General features: G+C 43.7%; 1 pseudogene; it reads right to left on the bottom strand.

The window, feature by feature from the left end:
• Positions 1–12180: 12180 nt before the first annotated feature.
• On the bottom strand, positions 12181–27166 carry LOC143433856 (small ribosomal subunit protein eS12 pseudogene; annotated as a pseudogene).
• Between the last annotated feature and the right edge of the window lie 216 nt (positions 27167–27382).

Here is a 27382-nt window from a genome sequence, read left to right on the forward strand (position 1 = left end):
TTCGCTCATGTTGATTTAGACTTAGGGGATCTTGTTTCTTTGGGGTCCCCCTTGTTTTATAACATCACTACGATCACCTAATGCAATCATAAAAGAGGCACACATAAAAGCATTTGGCAGGTAGTATGCCATAGGATGTCACAGCTGAAGTGTAGAGAAATCCTAAATAGTTCTGTATGTAACTGCTCAAGCTAGACATTATGATCAGTAGTACAACAGTATGTGGTTGCACATGCAGACGTAGTGTAAAGTCATGAATGTGGAGTCTGGAGAGATGGCTCAGCAGTTAAGAGCTCCGACTGCTCTTCCAGAGCACCTGGGCTCTGTTCCTGGCACCCACGTGGTGACTCATGTCTATTAGTCTTAGGGGATCTGATGCCCTCTTCTGCCCTCCCTGGGCACTGCATGTACATAATGCACAGACATGCATGCAGGCAAAACGTTTGTACACAAAATTTTTAAAGAAAAAAAAAATACCATGATTAAGGTAGCTATAAAACTGGCCTGCTACGTTGACCATTTAATACCAGGTACCTAGATGATGTCGATACAATTTTCTAAAATGTGGAGGGTTCCAGATAGAGTTCTACAAAACATGCCTATTTCACCATGATACAAAGCTAACTCTGTCCCTGGCACTGTCCTCAGTAACACCTTTGTGAGTTGAGTACCATGGTCACCCCATTTTTCATCTGAGGGAGATGGGCAAGCATGTTCTGCCGGTGGTGGAAGAGCTGGGATTGAATCAAGGTGGCGTGGCTCCAGGATCCTCATTCATCAGCATTGCTCTGCAAGTATACTTCAGTGTAGTGAATAATTAGGGTTCCTGAAAAACCCTAAGCATGTTAGCCTGTGCTAGAAGTCCTGTTTGTTGATGCAGAAAAACGAAGTTAACAGACTCAGATGGTTGTGGATTGGATTTGTAACGACACGGGTATTTAGAAGGCAACTACACGTTGTGCTATGGGGATAAGTATTGCATTGGCTGCCTGCAGCATTGATGATCCCACCTGGTAAATGCAAGTAAACTTCCATCAACGCGTCTATTTTAGGAATGCCGCCTCTAGGGGGCAGCACCACTCATACCAGAGCAAATGCTTGGAAGTCCTGTGTTATAAAGTAGTATAACTATACTTTTCTGTCTGCTGTTTTCTGTGCGTTTCTTTCTCTGCCCAAACTGATGTTTTATCATCTATTTTGTGAGCTTTTTGTATGTTTATTTCAACCCCCCTGCAATCAATGCACTGAAACATCCCCAATTTTCATTTCCATCATCTTTTGTAAACCCTATGGTCTATTAGACATAGTCTTTCACCCCTGTTTTAGAGATGCCATAACCACAGCAACTCTTATCAAGAAAAGCATTTCCTTGGGACTGGCTTACAGTTCAGAAGTTTAGACCATTGTCATCGTGGTGGAAAATATGGTGGCACACAGGCAGATGTGATACTGGAGTTGTAGCTGGGAGTTCTGTATTCAGATCAGCAGACAGCGGGAAGAGAGAGCAAGCCACTGGGCCTGGCTTGAGCATCTGAGACCTCAAAGCCCACCCCCCAGTGACACACTTCCTTCTACAAGGCCACATCTTACAGTATGTGTAAGTCCCACACCCTGTGGGCCCATGGAGCCATTTTCTTTCAAACCACCACAACCCCCAAGAGTTTGTGGGAGTAAATATCTTTGTTTAAAGTTTGAATATTACCAGAAATGGTGAAACCTTTTGCCTGCCTTTTGCCAACTTGGGGTGCATTAGGTAGAGATGCAGGCCTAGCTTGAACAGTTCACCTGCTGTGCATGTGTTTTATATACATAGATAACTGGGTCATAGTTTTCCTAGTCTGTTAAATAAACAAACTGCCCTGTTCCTTCTGGTGAGGCAAACGCAAGCCATTTCCTAGTTTATATGTGAGTGACCATCTAAAAGGGAATTCGTACACTTTGGGTACAGCCACCCTCTGGCTTGGCCAATGGTTTTGGTAGTCATTTTGGGAATTACTCTGTCTTAGGTTGAGCTTTGCCACAAGCAAACGTAGAATCTGAGGTCAATCTGAGGTGCTGACCATCTCAGTTCTAATTTGCACATAGCCATCTTGGGGGTGGGTGAGGGAGAGAGAGGGGTAAGAGGAGGGAGCAAGAAGACGTGGGGAGGAGAAGAAGAGAGGAGGGAGGGAGAGGGGAGGGGAGGGGAAGGAAGTGAGGAGAGGGATCAAGAGGAGTGGGGAGAAGAAAGGAGAGGAAAGAGCGTACACCAACCTTATTACAAGGGTGCTGTCAAGGGCTTACTCTCCTCAAAGCCTCCCCTCTTAGCTTGTTCCTAATGAGGCTTGATGGGAAGTTTGGGAGGGAACATGGGGACATGCTATGTGTGGTGGCTTGAATATGCTTGACACATGGGAAGTGGCACTATTAGGAGGCGTGGCCTTGTTGTAAGTGTGGCCTTGGAGGAAGTGTGTCAGTGGGGATGGGCAATGCACACATACTTAGCAACTAGAAGAGGAACGTTTTAATATCTTTTGGTTGCCAACTGGCTTGAAGAATACCCTAAACCCGACCTTTTCAACGTGTCTTCAAGGACGTGGAAGGCCTCCTGTGATGAACCAGGCCTCTAAGAACCCAACACAGGTTTGGTAACCTACAGGGACTTATGAAATGGATTCTGTAACGTGTATTGTAGGTTCTTAAACATTACCATCGTATTATCTGGAAAGTTCTCAGTTTTTATTTCTCAGAGGTTCTATATGTATTTGGGTTTAGAAGTATTTTTAGAAGTGGGCTGATGGGCTGTGTGAAATTTAATGTAAGTAAAGGAAAAAAATGATTATGTCACATGGAGGTTTGCCAAAGAGCCTCATTTTTCTCTAATTTTAGGTAGTGTAATCTTTCCTAATTTCTCTTGTTCTGTATCTCTCCATCTCTATAGAGGAAAGTTTTCTGCCACATTCCTCCACAAAGAATGACCAATGGTCTATCTACTTGGTGAACAGAGATTAAATTCTGTCTGGAACTAACAAAATAATGCCACATATCCAACAGGCTGCCTGTCGTATAGTCTTTTCAGAACCTTTGGGGTTCTCTGCGAATATGTGCATATGGTTTAGGTTTCCTGAGGTTCAGATCTGGGCTGTATCATGATAAGCCTGCACACGGCTTAAAGGTCATGGCCCTGTTTCTGAAGTTCATCTTTTGAGTGGATCCTGTGTCCTTAGGCTGCTCGTTTATGACTGACATCCCAGATGAGAACATAGCAAGTGATGTGAGAGGGAAGGTGGTTACCAACCCTACATTCTTGTTATTGCCCATGTTGGCCTGGATGCTTTGAGGAAGATGGGCTTGTTTTGAGGGAGCTCTCTTTCCTGAGTCTCATGTTTCTTTGAAAAGTTGTAGAACTGAAGTCGAGGGAGAAGATTGAAAAAGAAACCTTAAGGGATTTTAGAGCGTGAGGAAGGGCAGTAAGTCCTGACATCTCGGGCGGTGAGAACCTCACCATCACCTGCCCTAGTCTCCCCCACCTCTCTCTTTACTCCCCCTCCCCCTCTCCCTCTCCCTCTCTCTTACCCTCCCAGAGCCCCTGTCCAGAGCATTGTAAACAAGGATATTCATGTGAAGGGTTGATATGAAGGAGAAAAAATATAAAGAGTAAAATAATTAAAAGGAGAGGAAGAATATTCTTCTCCTGAGTAGACTTGCTAAATGGGTTTATAATTTACTTTGCTATTGGGGGATGACAATGGTGTTTTATTTGAAGATATTTATTTACCATTTTGGCATATCTTTATTGGGGCATTTTTGATGATTTAGGAAGCACCAGACTTTTAAAATTAAGTTTACTCTGAAGCAATATTATCCGTGAAGTAAGAAGTTGTTCTTTTATATTTTGTGAATGTCAGGCTCTGTTTAAAAGAGCTGCACCCCATTTGCTCAAGCAAGGCTGGACCAGTATGAAAAAGGAAGGGCTTGGGGAATTAACATGGATGTAGCACACTTGGACTTTTGGAAATTGGCATCAAGGAACCAGAAATAGTTGAGGAATTAGCTTTTGAAGTCAGACAATCCATCTCATTCACTTACAGACTTTAGGCTTGAAGCAATTTCTGTCCTGCAGTTACCTACGATGTGAAAATGATACTGGAACCTACTGCTCGGGCTTCTGTTGGTCTAGTGAGAGCATGTAAGGCCCTTTCTCAGGAGCATCTAGATACCGACTCTTGTCTTTTTCTAATAGCAGTGTTTTTTTTTTTTTTTTTTTTTTTTTGTCATCTCAGACTCTGGTAAATGAAGCATTCAGGGTCAGCCAACAGGGAACTGCTCACCGTTTTGTCCATAACCCACAAAATAATACCCTTGTCCACTCTCAGAGGCTGCCGTGGCGTCTGTGGCTTGGCAGCGTGGTTGTCACTGGTACATATCTTTGTCACTCAGATGCTTGGCTGAGTCAGAACCCGAGAAAGGATGACACAGTCCATGATTGGACACCCTTTGAACACTGGAGTCCTGTTTGAACATGGGCTTGGCTTATCCTCAGTTTATCTCCCCCCATCCCCCAAATTCCTTCATCAATTATAGATGAAAACACAGGAAATCTGAGTCTGCTTCCTGGCCCTAGAGACTGTAATTACTTTTGCCACCCATCTCCGTCTTAAAGGGGCATCCCTAACTCATTTAAACCATGGCGCCAATAAAGGATCTGAAGAGTGTTTGTTGGGCTGAGTTCTTTTGGTTTGCTGAGCTCTGTGTGATGCTCAAGAAGCTGGGTGAATGCAGTTTCAACCACCCTGGGAGAACGCTCAGAAGCTTAGCTAATATGAAGTTGGTCTCTTCTGTTGACTCTGGAAGGGCTTTTGGAAATGGTAACTTCCTACAAATCAGCTTAATTATCTGTGCCACTAGGCTAGGCAGGGTTGTGCCTGGACTTTTTATGGTAATGTTCCCTGTCCCTCCCTTGATTTGTGCCCCCTCATCTGTTAAGCAGAACTAGACGAGTTGACGGGCCATGTTTCACTGATACTATCTGCAGTCTATATGACACAGCCTAATACATTACAAGTGCCCCAAGACAAATAATATTTTTCCCCCCAAGCAAAACTCAAGCCTGTTCTTTGTTCTGCATTACAGGTATTAATCTCTACTAACCAGGGAAGGCAATGATGACGTCATGCTACAACTTGCTTATGGATATGCCAAGGATCTGCAAGGGGCAGGTGACATTTAGATCAGAAATTTAAAAGGACTATAAAGATGGATTTGAAGCCAAGACTTTACTTTCCCTTTTACTTCCTGGGCACGTAAGTGAACGGAAGAAGATACAGGCTAATGATGTTTGTAGTGCTGCGTTTTACTTCGAAGTGTGATTCTGCCATTTTCAGATTTCCCCTCACTGAAGGAATGCCAAGGATGCCGTGCCTGGAGGGGGCATTCAGTGCTTTGAATCGAAGACAGAAACAAAAATACCTTTAAGGAGGAACTAGCTGATGTGTTTTCCTTAAGTCCTTGACCCAACATTATTCACCCTTAATCTCAATCTTGAAAGAGAGTAATTTGGACCCAAGAAATATAAGTATGCATACAAACACTAAGCTGGTGAGATAGCCCAGTGGGTAAAGGCACTTGCTTCACAGATCTGACAGCCTGGGGCTGAGCCTCAGAACCTCAGAACTCAAATAAAAATGAGAAGAATGTAAAAACTCCCAAATTATCCTCTGATCTCTCTCTCTCTCTCTCTCTCCTCTCTCTCTCTCTCTCTCTCTCTCTCACACACACACACACACACACACACATACACACAGAGTTTGGAAAAAACCACCTCTGTATGAAAAGATGAAATATTCCTGGGACCAGGACATATTGAGTGATAGAACCATAGAAAAATGTTGTCACTTATATTTTGGATCCAACAAACTACAGCTATTAAAATTGTCTGAGACTGAAAGTTTAGTTTTAATGTGCACTGGACTCTAAACAGTGCTAATCTACTTTGTGGTTCTAAGTAATCAGAAATTCTGCACCCATGAACCCTGCACTCTAAAAAGATGATACATACTAGAAGAGGTTCAGCTATAATGTAATCCAATGAAGAAAAAAAGGAAATTAAAAGGAAGACAATTAAACAGACTCGTTTTCAAATAGTGTTTAAAGACGTTGATTATCTCTGGTTTCCCCCCAGTTAATACTTTAGAGTGTCGTTATCAAAAGCATTCTTGTAGAACTAGCCGAGAATGGAGATGGCTCCCCACTCGTTTCATGGGGACCGAGATTGAATTCTATTCTTGGCAGTGGAAAGTAGTACACGCTAATCAGAACGTTGTGTTGCTCTTTTCCTGCATGGAGCGCGTTCTCCCGGAGCTTCGGAAGCTCAGCTCTTGACCCTGGGAGTCTTCCTTCCACTGGGCTCTGCACCCATGGTTCTTGGCTTCTAGCCTTGGCTTCCGCTCTGTTCCTTAGGCTTTGTGGATTAGTGAGGCAGCCGAGGAAACCTCAGGATTTCTCCAATTTGAGGCTCCCAGGTTACCCGAGCTGTAGCCATGCCATCCACTGAGGGGCTGTTCCTAGGACGGGAGCAAATTTCCTGGGCAATTGAGGGAATAAAGAAACAATGGAGCCCATAGAACTTACAGCTTGGAAGCTCTTGATTTGAACCACCCGGGGAGATGTAAATATACTTGACAAGAGGACTTGAAACCGAATTGGCAATGACTGATAGCTCCCCTAGGGGCTGAAGAGGAGCCCCTTGTGGTGTGGCTTTCTGTTCTGGTTCACTAATTTCTCCTCTTTACTTTCTCCTTTATTCTACTTTCTTTGTTGACAGTAGTCACCCTCTTTCCCTCTCCCTTCTCCGCCTTCTCCTCCTCCTCCCCCTCGTTCTTTCTCTTCCTCCTCTTCCTTTTTCACTTCTGTTCCGCTCATGCTGCTAACAAACAGGTTCAAAATGTCAGGTCCCCCTCCCCCACACTGAATATTTTCCTCACTTCAAGTCCACCTGGATGTCTCAGGTTGGATGGCACTCCACAGTGACCTTTCTCTAACTTGGGGGTGGGGGTGGCTTAGGTAGCTTCTGTTTTCTAGTTTCTCTAATTTGGGGCTGTGAAGTTACCCTGGCCTTGCTTATCTCCATGGAAGGCTGAGGGACGGGCACCCAATCCCCTTGGCTCAGCAGTTAGTGTCACAGCTACTTTACCTGCACAGAAAGGGGATAAAGGGATGTTGTTAAGATCAATGGTCTCTTCGCATTTCTCAACTTGCATACTTACTTCATAATATGTATTTTTAAAAACAGTGGTCAAGACTGTATGTTTTCTTTGAAATGTTACTTTTGCCATATTTCCCAGTGTTTGGTTTGCAATGTTTTCGTTATCATTCCAATCTAACTAATCTTATGTTCCTGTTATTGTTTAGTCTTAGATGCACATAACATTTCAAAGTTGATGTATTCTGTATTACCTTGGTTTAGGGAAGGGATTTTACATACATACATACATACATACATACATACATGTACTGTAATGAAATGGGTAGTTATGACAGAAATTGTTGCTGCAGTCAAGTAGCTTAAAGTGAGAAACCTCTTTGTATCAAAACTACTTTAATAAAAATGAGATGGAAGCTACAGACTAGAGAAAAAAAAAAAAGAAATCTTAAAGGACCAGGAATCAGGGAATCTTAAAATAAAGAAATCAGGAATCTTAAGGGATCAGGAATATAGGAGTAATTCTCCCAAATCAGCAAGCAGGAGGATGACAAATCAGCATAAAACCATCCCAAGAGCATTTAATAAGATGACCTGGAGGACACCACAGGGAGACCTGTGTAACTGCTAACGACCCACTTGATTTACCACGGTCACTTGGAATCTCTGTGGGAATGTAGGGATGTATTGGCGGGGGGAGGGGGGGGATGAGCATTGAAACCTGGTATGCAGGTATACAGTTAAATTAGTGTCTTAGTTTGGGTTTTATTGCTGTGAAGAGACACCAGGACCACAGCCACTCTTATAAAGGAAACCATTTCATTGGAGCTGGCTTACAGTTTCCTAGGCTTTAGTCTATTATTACCATGGTGGGAAGCCTAGCAGCATATAGATCAGCATGGTGCTGGAGAAGGAGCTGAGATCCCCAAGCAGCAGGAGACTGTGTGCTTGAGAATCTGAGACCTCAAAGCCCACCTCCACAGTGACACACTTCCTCCAACACGGCCACACCCTCTCTAACAAGGCCATTCTACCTTACACCAGTCAGAATTGCTAAGATCAAAAACTCAGGTGATAGATGCTGGCAAGGATGTGGAGAAGAAGGAACACTCCTCCATTGTTGGTGGGGTTGCAAGCTGGTACAAGGCCATACCTCCTAATAGTGCCACTTCCTATGGGCAAGCATCTAAACACATGAGTCTATGGGGGCCATACCTATTCAAACCATCACAATTAGCATTCAATAATCCTTATAGCAGATGTTCATTGCATTCCTAAGAGCATATGCGTCAGAGAATAAGATGCAAACTACCTGAGATAGAAATGTTAACATGTAAAGAAATGATTTGTTTAGTTATTTCTATGTGTATGGGTGGGTGTTTTGCCTGCGTGTAAGTCTGTGCACCACATGTGTGCAGTACCTGTGGAGGCCAGAAGAGAGCATTGAAACCCCCTGGATCTGGAATGACAGATGTTTGTGAACTACTATGAAGGTGCTGTGAATTGAACCCAGGTCCTCTGCAAGAGCAGTCAGTGTTCTTAACCATTCATTGAGCTACATCTCCGGCCCCAGAAATAACCTGCAAACTGGACTCCTAAAAGGATAGGCTGCTCTTGCACTGCCCTTTGGGCACTGCTAACGGCCTGCTTCCTAGGACAGTCCAGTCCAAACAAGTGTAAAGCTTAGACCCCAGTTTCCTGTTGCTGGGGTGAGAAAGGATGAGGCTGCCTCACCATGGATACTGACAGATCAGGCTCTACACCCAGCTGCAAGTGTTCTCTTCACTCACACTAAGAGAGGCAGCCGCAAGGGTACTCTTCTCACAACAGCGTGTAGTGTCCATAAAAGATGGTCTCCAGGGGTATGTGCTCCTTGGCCATTTGCTTTAGAGTACACAACCCAACCCAAAGCCCACCAACAAGGCTTACATTATGGTAATAGGCTCAATGCAGTGGTTCTCAACCTGTGGATTGTGACCCCTTTGGCAAACTCTTATGTTCAAAAATAGTTACATTATGATTTGTAGTAGTAGTAAAACTACAGTTATGAAGTAGCAACAAAAACAGTATTATGGTTGGGGGTCACCACAACATGAGGAACTGTAACCAGTTAGGAAGGTTAAGGAGCACTGCCTTAATGGAATATTCTGCAGTAAAAGAAAAGGAACATTGTTTACATCATAGAGATGAACTATCTTTTTTTGTTGTTGTTTTTTGTTTGTTTTTCGAGACAGAGATGAACTATCTTTTTTTGTTGTTTTTGTTTTTGTTTTTTGAGACAGAGCTGAACTATCTTAACAGCGTGACAAATGGAAAAAAAAATAACCATTAGAAGGCGATTCACTACAGTGATCCTTTAAACATTCAAAACTGACAAAGATTGTTTATGCACAGCCTATTAATGAAAGGCTAACCTTAATAGGAAGGTTATCTTTGCTGAGGATGACTCGAAGGAAGGGACCCACAGCTATGTAACAACAAATTCCATCACACCAACCTCTGAAAGCTGAACCAGCATCAGGGACCAAACCATTGATGCTTTAGCTTTAACCCCAGGACACCTCTGGTGAGAAATAAAGAAGAGAAGCCAAAGAACAGACCCAGTGAGACAGCATGTTATGGGCTGAATTGAACACCGGCATCTCATGCAGTTTTCCTGAATGAGACTGTGCTTAGAAATCGGGTCTTTAAAGAGGTACTTGGGTCAAAATGAAGTCATTATGGTTGGCTCAGTCCAATGAAAGTATTGCTCTTGTGAGGAGGGTGCCTTTGAACACCTTTGTGTACACGCAGGGAGTAAAGACCATGTGAGGATGAATGGGGAAAACAACCAAATACAAGTAGAAACAAGAGACCCCAGAACACAGGAACCCCACAGATACCTCGACCTTGAGCTTCTAGCCTTCGGGATTGTCAGCAAATCAATTTCTTCTGTTATGTGGTACTGCGTCATGGTATCCCTAATACGTTAATTCATAATGCACAGTGTTATAGGTTTCCACTACAAAGACTGTAGGCCATCAACCCGACTCGGCTGGTCAAGATGGCGCTGGCTTCTGGGCTTCTGGTATGATCTACAAGAAAACAAGTGCACTGCGCATGCGATCACCCATGGGCCAACTCAGTTTTGGCACCAACCCCTCCCGAGCGGGATATGCTAATGAAGCACTGCAATGCTGACCAATAGCCCCTCCCAAGCGGGATATGTTAATGAAGCACTGCAATTCCGACCAATCGCGCACCTCCACGTGCATTCTCCCTCCCCCCCCCCCAACTAGGGCTGAGCGTATATAAGCAGCTCGCTCTGGGTGCTTGGGGTTCCCTGGTAAATAATGAAGCGCTTGTACAATAAAGGCTGTTGAGAAAGATCTGGTTGTTCGAGTCTTCCTTGCTGGTCGAGTGGGGTGAGACAAAAGACAACCTTGTAGAGACTTAACTGTGTCTTACTTAGTGGGACTTCTGTGGGACATTACAGAGTGATACCATGCGATTGGTGTCAGAAGGAAAAAGGTTGTGTTCTCTGGATGTTTCCAATGCCTGGTCTCCCTCTGGTGAGTTTGGTCATGGGAACTTAACATCCTTATACTTACACTCGATGCTTAGCTCAATGCCAGTGGCTATGCCCAGTAATGTAGCCTTTTATCCAAGCCCCAAAACAACTGAAGGAGTTAGAAGCTCTAGATGCACGGGTGACTGGCATGGCTTCACAGCTGACAGTCAAGGGAATAGCCCATCCTGACGACCCCTGAACAGAGGACCTTGGTGGCCTGTCCAGGGTGATGGTCAGGTATGGCTGTTGGGAGCTGACTTTAAGCAGAAAGCGGCTAGAAAGCGGCTAGATCAACTTTGCAGCCATCTGGAACCATATACCCTGATGAGAGACTTGTTTTTCAAAAGCCTACAACAGCTGAAGCACACTCTGATAAATATACTGTTTATCCCACATAGCTTGTTTTGCTGTTTAGTGACCCCAGCTGCATGGTGCACGTGGTAAAATGTCTTCACCTGTGTTCTCTTGTTTGTGCTTATAAATACCCAGGATTTCCTTGTAAGGGTGTGGTGTAGTGGTGTAGAGTAGTAGGAGTGGTGTGTGTGGTTGGAGACAGTAAAGGAGACTTGACTACAGATCCTCTGGTTTGATTCCATTCTTCACGTCTCTCCCCCTTCTTCCCCCCCCACTCTCTCTTGCTAGACCCTGACATGTGGAACAGAGCGGGCATTACATATGGCCAGGGAAGAGCAGGCAGCAGAGCACATAAATGAGGAGATGTGGTACCGGTGAAGCCAAAGGAATGGGAAGAAGCTCAGAAGACGTGTGACTGATCAGCAATTTAGGTTAAGATAAGGATGTTTGCTCTAGAGTGTGCTGTATGTGTGTGTGTGCACACATGAATAGTTGTTGGTCTGATTCTTTTCACAACGAAATAAAGAGATTAATGACAGTGATGATATATAATGAATCAAAATTAAGTTGTGATTGGTTCAATTATGTATTCCTGAACTTATTTTCCTGTGACCAGACTAGCTCTGCCGAGTCTTCCAGTCGTGAATGTGTGATGGTGTGAATTTCCTTCAGGAGTGTTTTGTAGTTTTCTGAATACAAATCTTTCACCTTCTTGGTCAACTGTGTTCTTAGTCCCATTTTTCTTTCTGTTTTGTGGCAAAACTCCAAATGGCAATGTTTTCCAAATACTCTCTGTGGACAGTTTACTTTTCGAGTTTAAAGTGCTACTGGCTCTTTTAAAAAAGAGACTTATTTTTATTTTATGAGTATGCATGTTTGTCTGTGCACCACATATATGCTTTGGTCTTTGGTGCCTAGGGAGGTCAGAAAGAGGGATTTGGATCCTGGTAATTTGAGTTAAAGACAGTGGTAGGTGATAGAACCCAGGCCCTCTGGAAGAGCAGCCAGTTCTCTCTCTCTCTCTCTCTCTCTCTCTCTCTCTCTCTCTCTCTCCCTCTTTCTCTCTCTTTCCTACATGAGCCAAATTTTTATTTGTTCACTTCTTATATTTGGAGCACTCTTCAATGACATCCTTGGCCTGAGATTCTTTGCCATAGTCCTTAACCCTTACAAAACTGCAAACAAATATTTTGCGTGGTTTTCCCCTCTTGATCAGTTTTTCAGAGGCCTACCATTCCCACAGTTTCTTGTTGTCACCAACCTTAATTGGGTTGATTTGGAGCTCAGCGCAGAATGCCTCCACAGACCATGTACACAGGCTCATCACAGTTGGATGCAAACACACAGAGATGGGTTTGGTGCATGTCTAGGGCTTTGGCAGCTTTGAGAATACCTTGTGCTAGACAATGGTGGATGTTCGACCCTCATGGATGAGGGTTGTCTTCAGCACCTCTTGTACAGTAGTATTCATGTCTGTCACACTGTCTGTCTGTCTCACCTTCAGCCACAATGTCTTCCTGCCACTGCAGTGGATTACAGGGAAGGCCCATTCTGAATGCACTTGGAGCCTCTACATCTGTGCAACTTGGCAGGAGAGAAACAAACAAACAAAAACCACAAAACAAGTGTTCTCTAATCAGAGAGCCACCAGTCCAGGCCACAGCTAGTTCTTGATGTCAATTTTGTATTCTAAAACCTGAACCATTTCTCAGTTCATTTTTAGTCTTGACAGATTTTTATAATGAAATATTAGGGTTCTATACAGAAGTTCATATCCTGTGCTAGCAAGAAAAAACAATTTTATAATTCATAAGACTTCACAAAAGACTACACATAATTATATAAATATTAAGAAGGGAGAAAGTCATGGAGACCCCATTTTCTGATTGCAACAGTATTATAAAGTTAAAGTAGTCAAAGTAATATGTACAGACATGAAGACAGATATACTGACTGAAGACAGACATAGTGACCTATGGATTAGAATAGAAAGTCCAGAAATAAACCGACCCGTGTGTATGATCAACTGATTTACAGTTGAGATGAATATTCGGTGGAGAAGGACTTGTCTTTTCAATAAACAGTGTCAGAAAAATAACCACACATAAAAGAGAGAATGAAACCCTTGTTCACACAAACACAAAAAAATCAACTGAAATTGGATTAAAGTCGTAAATGTGAGACATTAAACTACAGAATTTTGAGAAGAAAATATAGAGGAAAAGACTTCCTGACATTGATCTTGGCAGTGAGTTTGTGCCTCTGTTACACAAAGGCAAGACACCAAAAGTAAGTGGAATTCTACCAACTAAAAAGCATATGAAGATTAAAGCATATGAAGATCAATGAAGCCAACAGGAAACCTATGAACAGGAGAAACAACAATCCTGCAAAGGGCTTAATATCTAAAATATATGGGAAACCCTAGGAACTCGATATCAAAAACCTGACTTAAACTGGGCTAAGGACATGAATAGACATTTCTTCAAGGCCAATAGAACCACAGAAAGATGCAAGGAGATGGGGAAGGGGAAGGGGCAAGGGAAGAAGAGACATACTCACTCCTGTCAGGATGGCTTATTTTCCCAAAGGGACAAATGACAACAGCCATAGGTGAAGATGTGGAGAACTCAGAATGTCTGCAAGTTTCTGGTGAGACTGCAGAGTAGGCAGACTCTCTGGAAAACAGTGTAGAAGGCCTTCAAATTTTACAAGTGTAGTTTCTGTTGGATCCAAGAAATACCACTTCTGGAATTTATTCAGAAAACTTAAAACCAGGATCCTGAAGAGATGTTAACATTTCCATGTTCAATGGCACACAATTCACAGTAGCCCAGATACAGAAAAGATATGGAAGTCTACCAACAGCCAAATGGATAAAGAAAACGGGTGTCTAACAAGAGGATTCTTTTAGTTGAGAATACTACAAAAAGAAAAATAAAACCACAAACAACAACAAAAAAATCAAAAAGAAAAAAAGAAAAAAAACAACCCAAGAAACTCCAACACACAACAGCATGAGTGAATCTTGAGCTCGCTGTGCTGAATGAGGTAGATCATAGCCAGTTATGATCTTTGTGATGGTTAGTTTCTGTAAACTAGACGCAAACTGGCATCACCCAGGGTGGGAGAACTTCAGCTGAGGAATATTTTCCCAGCAGATTGTCCTGTTGGCATGTATGTAGGATATTTTCTTGTTTGATAACTGATGTGGGAGCCCACTGTGTGAGGTACCATTCCTGGGCAGGTGGTTCTGCTGCATGCTCAAAGAAAGCAGGCTGAGCCAGCCATGAGGGGCGAGCCAGTAGGCAGCATCCCTCCATGGTTCCTGCCTCTGTTCCTGCCTTCTCTTGATGATGGAGTGTGATCGAGACATGTAAGCCAGATGAACTCTTTTCTCAAAGGAGAGCAAACAATTTGGTGACATTACTCGAGGTGCCTACAACTGTCAGAGTGAAAGGAATAGAGGGAGGTTGCCAAAGACAGAGGGGCGGGGCATATGGGAAATGATGTAAGTAGGTTAGAAATAAGTACGTTAGGCAAGTTCTAGAGGTCTGTGATACAGTCAATGACAGCATCCTTCAACTGTCTTTTTTTTTTTTTTAAAGATTTTATTTATTTATTTTATATACATGAGTACACTGTAGCTGTCTTCAGACACACCAGAAGAGGGCGTCTGATCCCATTGCAGATGGTTGTGAGCCACCATGTGGTTGCTGGGAATTGAACTCAGGACCTTTGGAAGAGCAGTCAGTGCTCTTAACCGCTGAGCCATCTCTCCAGCCCTCACCTGTCTTTTTTAAGAGAGCAGATTACATGTTAAGTGTCTCTAATCACAATACCATAAATGACTATAACTGAAAAAAAGAACACTTACTTTTCCATTCTGGGAGCCTCTCCCTTTTCTTTGCTGTCAAGAAAGTTAATTTAAAATTCTTTAAGGGACAACAAAGCTGGCGTTATTCTGGAACAACTAACTTATGTAAACTCTTGAACAGTTTTGTCAATACGTTTTTTTTTTTTTTTTCAGATCTTAATGCAGAAAATATTTGATTATAGAAACCTATTCTCTCTAAATAAGGTCTAATTAAAGACTATGGTGCAAGTGTGTGTGTGTTTCTACTTTCCAAGACTTTGTTAAGTTCTATTAAAAACAGACTTGTTACATGCACACATTCCTATTGCTCGTGGGTTGTGCTCATGTCAGGACATGCAGCAATCTGAGGTTGTCACGGGCTTGACTTTTGTTCCTGTTTTTCTTAACATGTCTCTCCCACGGCTTCATTTAAATAACATGATACTCAAAAATAACCAAAACCACCTTTCTTCAATCCTCAGTATAGCAAAATGGCTAAGTTATTTGATTAGTTTCGTGAGATTGTCTACCCCAGGGTCAGCTTATTCGCTTATGGTTTCTCATTTATTTAAAGGACATGTGCTTGCTTCACTGACGTGACTGCTTAAAATGGGAAAGGGGCCCAAGTCACAGCTCCTGCATCAGTCTTACTGGTAAAGAATCAGCACATCACCTTGTCAGTGAGTTATTTACAAACACGCAGGCAGACAAAGTTTCTGCAAGATAGGGCAGCATTCCAGCAAAGGCAGGGTGCTGGGGCTGAAGAGGTCAGAGGGAGGAAGAGGTCCCTGGAACCCAGAGAACATGCAGTAATAGGGGAAGAGTGGGTGCCCTGCTAGGAGGTGTGATCTTGAGTGAACATCACTGTCATTGAGAAAGGGAATGCCGGCCGTGCCCCCCTCCCCTGTTAGCAGGACCCAGGTTCAAAGATCTGGGAAGCATGGAAGGGTCTAAGCTGATGGTCTGAAGCAGCTGGGCATAAGGAGGGGCGTGGCAGGCAGCACAGAGTGGATGGAAAGGGAGAAACAGAAAGATGGAGCACACATACAGGGTAACTGCAATGTGTTACATTTAATAATTCTCTTCCAAGCAGGATAATCTTACCTTCAGTGGTTCAATAATTATCACTTACTTAGAAGAATCTTTTTTTTTTTTTTTTTTGTCCTTAAAAGACTAGACTTTGATACCTCAGTTCTACCTCCAAAGGGACGTTTCATAGGGAGAGGCTTGCTTAGCGACTTCCAGGGAAGCTTGTTGCCATTTTGATTCTAGGAACGGTCAAGGCAAGGTGGCAGAATGATGGGCCTTATTTGAGAACTGAGAGCAAGGAGGAGAAAATAGTGAGAAGCTTGTGTGGACCCTTGATCCAGTGTGACCGGGGAAAATTGTTCACAGAGAGATCAGATCCATTTAGGAGATTTAGATGTTTCTTCCTCAAGAAACAGTCGAGAGGCTCTAATTTGTAATTTTGTATACAGTGTATTGAACTTTGTTTCCAAGAACTCTGTGTGATTTGGAAAGATCTGGGTGAGAGGGCAGCTGACACATTCAGGTGCCGTAGAAGGGATCTGGTCAGCTGTGGCTAAATGGCAGAGGAAAGAAAAGTCCTTGCAAGGACGAGGAAGAGACCACGTGGGAACTATGACCACTGCCAGTCATTCCTGAGAGGAGTTTGTCTCTTGTCCCCAGGACAGATCTCCAGACTGTACACAACCCTGACAGGCCCCCTGAGGCCCTCTTCCTAACACCCCTTCTGCACGAAATGCCAGGATCTGAGATCTGCTTTTCAATGTCTTGTTGTATCTGAAACCCCCTGACAATGAAGGTTTTGCACGGGGAGCCATGTCTGAGCAGATTTAGCACTTGTGTGCTGCAGAGTCTAAGAGAACCGACAAACTGGAGCTCTGAGTGAGGCTGACTAGAAGCAGAGAGAACCTGGGTGGGGGGAAGAGTCAGGAAGGGGTTCTCTTTGTAGTTTTAAATGTCATTGTGGCTTCTAAGGGAAGGCTCAGAGAAAATGGGTAGTTGGCTCAAAGGCTTTTCAGCGTTGAGAGCCTGGCTAGCTCCGGAAGGTGGCGTCTGCTTTTCTTCATACCACCTGGCAGCCTGGGAGAATGTCTGGCATATTCTTGCAGAAGACTCTCTCATTTGTTTCTCTGAAATGAGAAAATACCGCTCGGCGATTTCTCTGTAACACGTTGAAAATCCACTGCTTCTTCAGGGCTTGGCAACTAAACAAAAAGTTTTATATGAATATCTTTGGGTCACTGCTTTGTTGAAGTTAGCCAGGGTCCTGCTTGGCTGACACTATAATTAGACTTAGGGCGTTTGCCTCCCCAGAAGATCCTAATGGAATTCCAGAAATTCTGTGGGTGCTATCATTTCAGGCATTCCAAGAAGCAAAGCAAACAAAATAAAAATGCAGCCTGGCAGTATTCCACCATGACAGTTATTGTCGAAAAGTAAAAGGGCATGATGATTTTGCTATCCTGTGGAAATACCAACCAGAAGCACAGGAGAACCGTCTACAGGAGCTTCTGCCTCCCTTGCCTTGCTGTTTCCATCCACCATGCTGTTCTTGTCCCAAAGTGTAACTTAGTTTTGGAATCTCAAGCAAAAGACACAATAAGCCTCAACACTGTGAGACATTTTACCAAAAATGCACATATTAGTCTAGGGTTCTCTAGAGTAATAGAACTTATAGAAGGAATTGCTATAGATCTCGAAAAAGGGGATTTATTACAGGCTAATCCAACAAAGGGCTGGCTGTGAAAGTCCAAGAATCCAGTAGTCGTTCAGTCCCACTTCAATATGTTCTTCAGAGAGTAACACACACACACACACACACACACACACACACACACGTGTACACACCATCACCATGTTCTCCATCACCTGCTTGCCAACCTTCCTGTGGTTTCGGCCCACTTTGGACAGACATAACCTGTGATACCAAAATAGGGCTATTTTGACAAGGACAGAACGGTCTGTGCTTGTCAAGGTGGACCTCAGATCACTGGATGGTTAGGGGCACTGACAATGACGAGGAAGTTCAGCAATCATATGCAGGGGCCCATGTACCCAGAGACTGTAGTGTGCAGCCACACGCAGCACTGACTTGCCAGCCGCATGAGTGTATCCTCTTGGAAGTGATTTCCCATCTATGTCCACATAACTGGCAGCCTTCGTGGGCACGCTCCCAGGTTACTCGACTCAGCTTACTCTAAATGTTCTTTCACTTAAAACAGCTATGAGTAAAAATATATGTCTACCTGTGGGCTTGTGTATGAGGACAGTGCCTTCAGAGGTCAGAACAGGGCATCAGATCCCCTGGAGCTGGAGTTTTAGGCTATTGTGGATTTGGGTGTTAGGTCCTCTGCAAGAGCAGTAGGTGCTTTTAATGGCTGAACCATCTCTACCCCAATCTGAAGCTTCTTAGCATTAGGAACTCAGAGAGAGAAAGTACATGTTTCTGGGTTTTTCCAGTTGTTAAATTTCGGAGAATTTGTTGCTCAGCATTTGCTGGCCAGGAGACAAGGCAATGCAAATTAACTAGAAATTAAAATCAGCCATTACAAACAATGACATTAGGAGCTGATGTTTGGCACAGGTTCAGTTACTGAAGCATTCCTTCACTGAATAGCTTTTGAGGCTGTGGATGTAGCTTGGTTGCTAGTGTTTGCCCAGCATGCATGAAGTCCTGGATTCAGTTCCCAGTGCTGTATAGCCTGGGCATGGTGATGTATGCATACCTATAACAATCAGTACTCTGGAAGTAGAAACAGAAGGATCAGGAGTTCAAGGTCATCCCTGCATATTTAGGAAGTTTGATATCAGCTCTGTCTACGGATCCTGTACCACATGCAAAATATCCTGTACAGATAACAGATTCCATCTCAGAAACCAACCAAATAAACGAAAGCTGTATTTGTAAGGAGAGAATGCGACATAGAAGGTTAAGATATTCTTTTAGACTCCTGAAGGCATCCTTAAGACTCAAAAGGTAGATCTAGGTAGCCATGGGCATTTCTTGAAGACTAGACTATGTTCGGTTGAAAACTGCAGAGGCTGGGCTTCAAGCTGTAGCAGACAATGGCACAGCCACTCCCAAATGCTCACCGGAGATGGAAATAGCCAGTGAGTCAGAGTCAGCACTCTGAGAACCAGGTTCTCAGCATCTCTGAGAACCAGGAAGCCATTTTGCCTCTCCAAGACATAACATCAAGCAGCTGCTATCAGTCATTTGAAACTTTCAGAAATCATTAGCCCTGAAAGTCTAGGAGCACTTGAATTGGGACGATGCTAGCCCTTCCTTAGGATAGAGCAAGGAGGAGGGGAGCTAGCACAAGACCAGAGGCAGGGATTATTATAAAAGTCCAGACTTCCTTTCTCCCCACGGGAGCTCCTAGACACTGAAGAGTCCCCTGGTACAGCCAAATCTGTGAGCAGTCATCATGAAAACATTTGCTAATGTGCTTCTTGGTTCAAGAGTGTACAGGGCTAAGGGCTGTGAGCCGTGATGTGTCCTGGGGGGAGGGGAAAGCTGGCTTTCAGGGGGCGGGTTTTTACATGAGCCTTGTACCCCACAGATTGAGCATTGTTTGGGGGAACATGGGATCCCATGTGAATACAAGTGGTCCCACAAGTCACCTAACGCAGCCAACTCAAGTACAGGCCTTCTTTGGAATAGTTGTGGGAGAAAGGAGATAAATTGAAGGGAGATGACACAGGCTGTCATAATACTCTAGATTTTATGTGGAGGGGAGGACTGTGCCTATACTTACACCATTACTAATAGAGTTTGCACATCTATTTAACAGTTTTATTTATATTTATCAATATCAGGAAAATAAATCAATAAAACAAGATATTCCATTCTCTTTACTAGTTCTCACCCAACACCCCAGAGGGGACAAATTAAGAGTTTAGGCAAGTACAAATAGGTGGTATTAGGACCTGAGTGACATTGTTAAGCTTTCAAGTGACTTACTTTATTTGTGACACTATTTTTCTCTTAGGGAAAAATTGGGAGTTTGAGGGTTGGAGAAGGAGAAGGAGAAGGAAGAAGAGGAGGAGGAAGAAGAGGAAGAGAAGGAAGAGGAAAAGAAAAGGAGGAGGAGGAAGAGGAAGAAGGAGATGAAGAGGAGGAGGAAGAGGAGGAAGAAGAAGAGGAAGAAGAGGATGAGGAGTGAGACAGGCTTCTTAACTATGGATAAAGAACTTTATGACTCCCAGTGCAAGGGTCTTTATAGTTGTGAGATCTATCTCAGATGAAAACTGGAGATGGGGTCAGAGGGACCATTGAATGAGTGACAGGCTGACAGGGAATGTGCTGTTAATTCAGATAATTGTTCTGATTTTACTTCAGGCCTGCCATCCTCAGTGCTTGGCATTTCTACCCCAACCCCCACCCCTACCTCCACCTTTGTTCTGCCTCAGATTCCTCCTCCGAATTGAACATTATCCAACGGTATTTGAAACTTACAAGTGTAACGTAATGAATTCTCCATTTCAGCTTTACAGTAGTCTATGCCTGAAAGCACTTTGCAGAGTGTGGCCCTCCCTTTCATATAATCTTGTTTAGACTCCGCTTTGCATATATACCCCTTATTTTCTTTTTCATGGGGCCTGTGGGTCTCTTTGTAAATTCCTTTGAATTCCAGACAAGTTGCTTAGACCACCCTGCCCCAGGGCCATCTGCTGTTGACTGAGTGCTTTTGCTGGGCTCCTCCACCCTTGGGTGGAGACAGAAGTTTGGCCTCTTGCTTGCTGGTGTTGTTTTGGTTGTGTTTTGTGAGTTTAGGCATATGGCAGTCAACTTCTTTCTCATTCCCCTTTGCCTTCTGGGTGCCTAGTCGAGGAGTTTACATGGATGAAAGCAGGGAACCTTCTGGAAGGGGTGGGTATCTTTTTATTTCTCTTTAAAATGCAGACCCTAGAGCAATGGCCAAGTCTGTAGAAAAACGGTGGGACGGTGGTAGAGTGTACCTTATGGGGGATGTTGACAACAGAGAGATTTTCCTAAGATTTATGGGAATTGTTTGCGATTAACTCAAGTGCAGAAGGAGTTCTGAGCATCCTTTCCTACATTTGAGGGCATCTGCTCCTTCCTGTTTGCCAGGCTCTTGGGCAGAAGCCACTCTGTTCCTTTGAGCTCCAGCTGAGGCTACAGCACTCAGAATGTAGGTTTTGTTCTGATTCTTAAAGCTAGGTATCTAGAGTTATCTGAAAGGAAAGAACCTTAATTGAGAAATGCCTCTATAAGATCCTGATATAGGGCGTTTTGTTAATTAGTGATTGGTGTGGAGGGCCCAGCCTATTGTGGGTGGTGCCATCTCTGGGCTGGTGCTCCTGGGTTCTATAAGAGAGTAAGCTGAGCAAGCCATGGGGAGCAAGGTAGTAAGCAGCATCCCTTCATGGCCTCTGAGTTAGTTCCTCCAGGTTTCAGCCCTGCCTGAGTCCATGTTTTGACTTCCTTCAGTGATGGACTATGTTGTGGAAGTATAAGCCAAGTGAACCCTTTTATTCTCAACTTACTCTTTGTCATGGAGTGAATCACAACAATAGAAACTCTAAGTAGGACATGGGATGCCCTTGTAATTCCAGTGCTGGGAAGAAGAATGCAGGGTGATCCTAGCCTGATCTGCAAGCCCTGGGTCCCAGTGAGAGACTGTGTCATAAAACAGGGTATTTTGCTCATGAGGAATGATGCTAATGGCTGGCTTATAATCACACATGTGTGCATATACATAGACACATACACAAAGACATACATACCCAGACACATGCAGACGTATACACCCAGACACACCCAGACATACACAAACACAGACACACACAAACAGAGAGGGAGAGAGAGATAGACACACAGACAGACACACACACACATATATATGGAGAGAGAGACTCAGATACATTTTAACACCCATTTTTATTATTAGTTGGATTTTATAGTTAATTAGCTTGTTGGGAACCTACTTAGGACATATTTGTGAGAATTATTGTCTGATCATCTAATTATAGTCAACCTCAACTCTTGAGTGACCAATTAACTAATCTGCTAGTCTACCTTTTCGTATATGAGAATCACTGACTGATATAAATTAGAAATTAATCAGATTTATTTGGTCTTCTGAACAAGCCTCCTTTGTGTTAAGAAGGATTTGCTACGAAAAAAATTGGTCCATTAGTGTCATAAGAGGAAACAGGAAAAAAGCAATCTGTTTATAGTTGACATAATTAGAGATAATTTAGCTCTAGAGACTGCTATTTATATTTGACCTCATTGGATATAAACATGGAAGAACAGAAAAAGAAGTGATTAGGAATGCACGCATCACACATTCATTTTTAAATTTCTGATTATTGCCTTGTTGGCAAATTACTGTGACTCTCAGCTCCTACATCCGGGCATAGGAATAGATTTCTGTCTCAGTTAGGGCTTCCATTGCTGTGACGAGACACCATGACCAAGGCAACTCTTATAAAGGAAAACATTTAATTGGGGCTGATTTACAGTTTCAGAGGTTCAGTCCATTATCATTATAGTGTGCACTGAAGTGTGCAGGCAGGCATGATGCTGGACCTGAGGGTTCTACATCTTGATGTGCAGGAGTCTCTGTGTCACACTGGGCATAGCTTGAGCATACGAAACCTCAAATCCCACCCCCACAGTGACATACTTCCTCCAACAAGGCTATACCTACTCCAACAAGGCCACACCTCCTAATAGTGCCTCTCCCAACGGGTCAAACATTCAAGCACATGAATCTATAGGGGTCAAACCTATTCAATCAACCTATCCCATGGAACCTGATTGATAGCTCTGGCATTGCCACCAATTCTATGCATTAGTGAAAATAATTGATCTTGGTTTGCATTTCCTGTCCCTTAATAATGTACTGTCATGGCCAGCTCCTTTGCCATGCTTGCTAAATGACTGGAGTCACAGTGGTCTTGCTGTTAAAGTACTGGACAGTACAAATGGTCAAACGTGTTTATCACTGGAAGAAGCTCTGTGGGCAGTGTTAGTCTAGTGGCAGATGCAGCTTAGATTTTAGCTGAATTATGGAGATCTCTACAAGGCCTTTGGAGCTTTGGATTGTCTTTACCTTACAAATATTTTTCTTACATTTGGCTCTACTGCTGGACTGTCGCGGCCCGTACTGCCCGGCTTTCTGGGCCAAAATGTTGCGGCCTGCTCCGCTCCACGCTTGGTGGCCACTGTGTCTTGGCCCAAGCTGCCGCTCCGGTCTGAGGGTCAGGGTCGAGAGAGAGAGAGAGAGAGAGAGAGAGAGAGAGAGAGAGAGAGAGAGAGGATAAAGGGGAAGAGATGCAAAGAATGGAGACAAGACAGAGGTTCTGATCAAGTCTCAAGTCTCAAGTCTCATTTATCAAGTCTCTTTTATTGAAGGGAAATCTGGGGTATTTATAGGCTTTTGCCACGTGCCATGTAGGCACGTGGATACCACGTTCCTTGCAGGTGTGGATATGACGTAAGCCTTACAGGCGTCTATAGCGTGGATAGCACGTGCGCCTTACAGGCATGTATGGCCTGGATAGCACGTGGACAGCACGTGAACCGCATGCCTTGCAGGCATGGCTACCATGTGTGCCTTGCAGCTGGGGGCAGTAAACAGCAACACAAAATATGTGGGATATCAGAGTGTGCTTCAGCTGTTGTAGGCTGTTGAAAACCAAGTCTCTTATCAGGGTATATGGTTCCAGATGGCTGCAAAGATAATCTAGCCGATTTCTGCTAAAGTCGGCTCCCAACGTTGGACCAGCGATGTAGACACAGCTGCACTGATTTCATATCTTGTCCAGTCCTGCAGGGCAGTGCTATAAATGCTGTCACTCACCCTGCTGTCTGTAGGTCAGATCATGTGGAGTTCACTGGTTCAGCTGAACAAGAGCTGAAGGTATGGAATGACAGTACAGAAGAGGAAGCAGGAGCAGAAGAAACACAGCATCTTCAAGTGTGTTTCTTTGGAGTGTCAGAGGAAAATACCTAAAACTAATTAGAAATGGTAAGTCAAAAAAGACTGGGGGATGAAAAAAAAAAAAAAAGAAAGTGACTATTCTCATTCAAGTAAGGTAAGTTTTAAAGCAGGAGTTTTAGGACAGCGGTGTGAGCCACGCTCAAGACAGAATAGTGAGGAGCCACCATGAACTCAACTCATGTGTTGAAAACCTTTAAAACCCCTTGTATTGGGTCTGTGAATGGAAACTGACAATAGTCAAAGGTCATGCGATTTAAACATGCTTCCATCAGCATTTACACAATTAAGTGAATAGCAGTATTGATCTAGGGGCTGGTAAAATGGCTCAGTGGTCAAAAGCACATGCTGCTTTTGTAGAGGACCTGGGTTCTAGTCCCAGCACCAAGATGGCAGCTCAGAATGGTCTGTAATTTCAGCTCCAAGGGCTCAGAACCCCCTCCCCTTTCCTTAGCCTGTGTGGGCTGCTGCATGCATGTGGTATGTACAAATTCACACAGGCACGCACACAGACAAACAAAAATAATATATAAATACAATAGATCTTTTAAAATGAGGGACTGCTTCAGGGGAATGGGAACACTTGGAAAATGAAATTATACATATGAGTTGTTTACAACCCAGAAACCTAACCTTCTAAAAACATTCATGAAACCATGAAACATTTAAAAATGATGAATCAGATCTTTGAGCAGAAAAAAAAAATGCAGAGAGGGCTAGAGAGAAGGGTCAGGGGGTTACTTTCCCAAAGGACCTGGCTTCTCTTTTCAGCACCATAAATGATGACTCACAACAGCCTGTAGCTCCAGTTTCAAGAAACCTGAGACCTTCTTTTGATCTCCGTGATATCCTGCATGCACGTGATACAATGTGTACATGCAGGTACACACACACACACACACACACACACACACAAACACAGATACAGACACACAGACACAGGCATACCTGCATACTTATAAATATGCGATTATTTTAAAAATAACACATCAATCTCTTTTGCCAAGCCCAAGTTCTATAGGCTGCATTGTCCCATTATATTGTAAGGAAAGTAGAAACGAGTGGCAGAGATAACACAAATGATAATTAAAAAGTTCAAATGCTCTAAAATTAAAAAGAAAAAATGAAATAGGACCCCACCCAAATAAAACACCGTCTTAATATTTGTTTACGTGCATTTTTACCTTATCCTTTGGTTTGCACGAGTCCAAGACTGCTGGGAAGTACCTCAGATGAGGCATATGGACTCATGATATGATCTGTAACACGAGCAAAAACAGCACTGGGATGGATGGTGTGGATAGCTCTTTCTGTCAGGGACATCTGCTCTCCGCTCCTCTTTCTTCTGCCCCTGACTCCAGCCCCTGAAACAGGCACAGAGAATACAGCCAGACTAATGCAGACATGCAATGTGTTGTATTTCTCATCTCAAAGGAAGTCATCTATTTTCCGGCTTTCCCTGTGATTTGCTGAGGATAAGTCCAAATCCTTGCAGCCGGGAACCCCAGTGATGAAGCCAAGTGGAATGTCTGTGCCCTCCTGTGTGGGCTTGACCCTGGACTGAAGGGAATGGGATCACGAGTCAGCATAAGCAGTTACTAGCTGGATCAGGGCACAGAACATACTGCTTTATTCAAACCACCATTATATAGAGGTGTTGTAAATGACCATTATGTGTGGTTAAAAGACAAAAGTAAGTTTTATTTCTTAAAGACACAATCTTTAAAAAAAAAAAAAAAAAACTATTCCTCTCTCATATATTATATCCCAACAGCTGCTTCCCCTCCCTCCTTCCCTCCTCCTTACCTCCCCCATCCATTCCTCCATTTCAGACAAGGGCAGGCCTCTCAGGGATATCAAACAAACACGTAATAAGTTGCAATAAGATTAGGCCCCTCCCATCATATAGTTGGATGAGGCAACACAGTAGAAGGAAAAAGGTCCCACTGTAAGGACTCCCAGAAGAAGACCAAGCTGAACAACTATAACACATTTTCAGAGGGCCTAGATTAGATTCATGTAGGCTCCCTGGTTGTCCATTCGGTCTCTGTGAGCCCCTATGGGCCCCTGATTGGTTGAATCTGCAGGTTTTCTGTGGTTTCCTTGGCTCCTACAATCCTTCCTCTTCCTCTCCAGCAGAATTTCCCCAGCTCTGCCTAACGTTTGTCTGTGGGTCTCTGTAACTGTTTGCATCAATTGCTGGATGAAGCCTCTCTGATGATGATTATGCTAGGCTCCTTAAGATTGTATCCTTGTTAAAGATACAATCTTAAGTTACCTTGACAACGACTCTATATATCATCGTATCTCCTTTGATGTCCGGTAAGCAAGGCATTGTGCTAAAATTTCACGTTGAAAAAGGAAGGCGAAAATAATTTCTATGGCGTCACTCCCAAGTAATTTGGCATCTTTTTTCTTAGTTCTTACTTTGGCATGACGGTCATGCTAATCACTCGGAACCCCAGTTTTTTTGCTGAGGCAATGCGGGTTGGGGGTGTAATTCCTTCGGCATCTTCTACAGTAACAGGTTACAGGAAAGAAAGCAGCTACTGAGTCCTCTGTTGGCTGGAGCCACTGTCAGCATCGGCCACTTGGTGGCGGTGATGGGTTCAGGCTGAGGAGGAGCTGAGTCACTTTCCTGATTTTTCTTCTGCATAGTTCTGAAACTCTGGGATTACAAAACAATTCACGCACCATTTTGCATGATTTAATTTACCACAAGCAACAGGTGAGATTCACTGGAAAACCACCCTTCTCTTGTTGGTCACTGTGATTGGGAATCCCTGTTGATAGGAGGCTTTTGGTTTTTCAGATCAATATCTCATATCACCAGATGTTTTAGTAAATGTTTCTTGGCATCTTCTACAGTCATCTTTTGGGGACCCCCCCAAAAAATCGGCAGTTAATGAGATCACAGAGAATCACAAGGGCTGGAGAATTCATGTGGAAGCAGGAGACCGGCTGGGGACTGAGTGTAATTCTGCTGGAATCAGGGTCTAGAGGCCGATGTGGCAAGAGGGGAGGGGATTGAGAAATGGTGCAGGGCCATGATGATAAAGCTTGGTGGCTTCTCTGTGAAGCAGTGGGGTTGGTTCTGAGGGGACCTAGGGTGACTGGTGACTTAAATGTAAGACAGTGGGGATCTAGGGGGGGGGTTTCTCAGGTGGAGGTGACTTACCTGGGAGGCAGTGGGGATCTAGGGTGGGCTCTGTTTCAGCTCTGTTCATACCATTAATGGAATGGGTTTCTGGAGGACACGTGGTTGTCCCACATTCTGGGGCTTGATGAGACCTGGTGACTCACTGAGTATACAAGCAGGTTTGTGTGTGTTATAAACTATCAGAACTGTGGGGAGGAGAAGAAAAGGTCTATCTCAGTAGACTGTTGGTAGGCTGAAAAAAATGTGCCTTCTTGTTGGGAGCCGACTTTTAGCAGAAAGCGGC

Source organism: Arvicanthis niloticus, unplaced genomic scaffold (genome assembly GCF_011762505.2).
Source record: "Arvicanthis niloticus isolate mArvNil1 unplaced genomic scaffold, mArvNil1.pat.X pat_scaffold_1232_arrow_ctg1, whole genome shotgun sequence".
Classification (NCBI taxonomy): Eukaryota; Metazoa; Chordata; class Mammalia; order Rodentia; family Muridae; genus Arvicanthis; species Arvicanthis niloticus.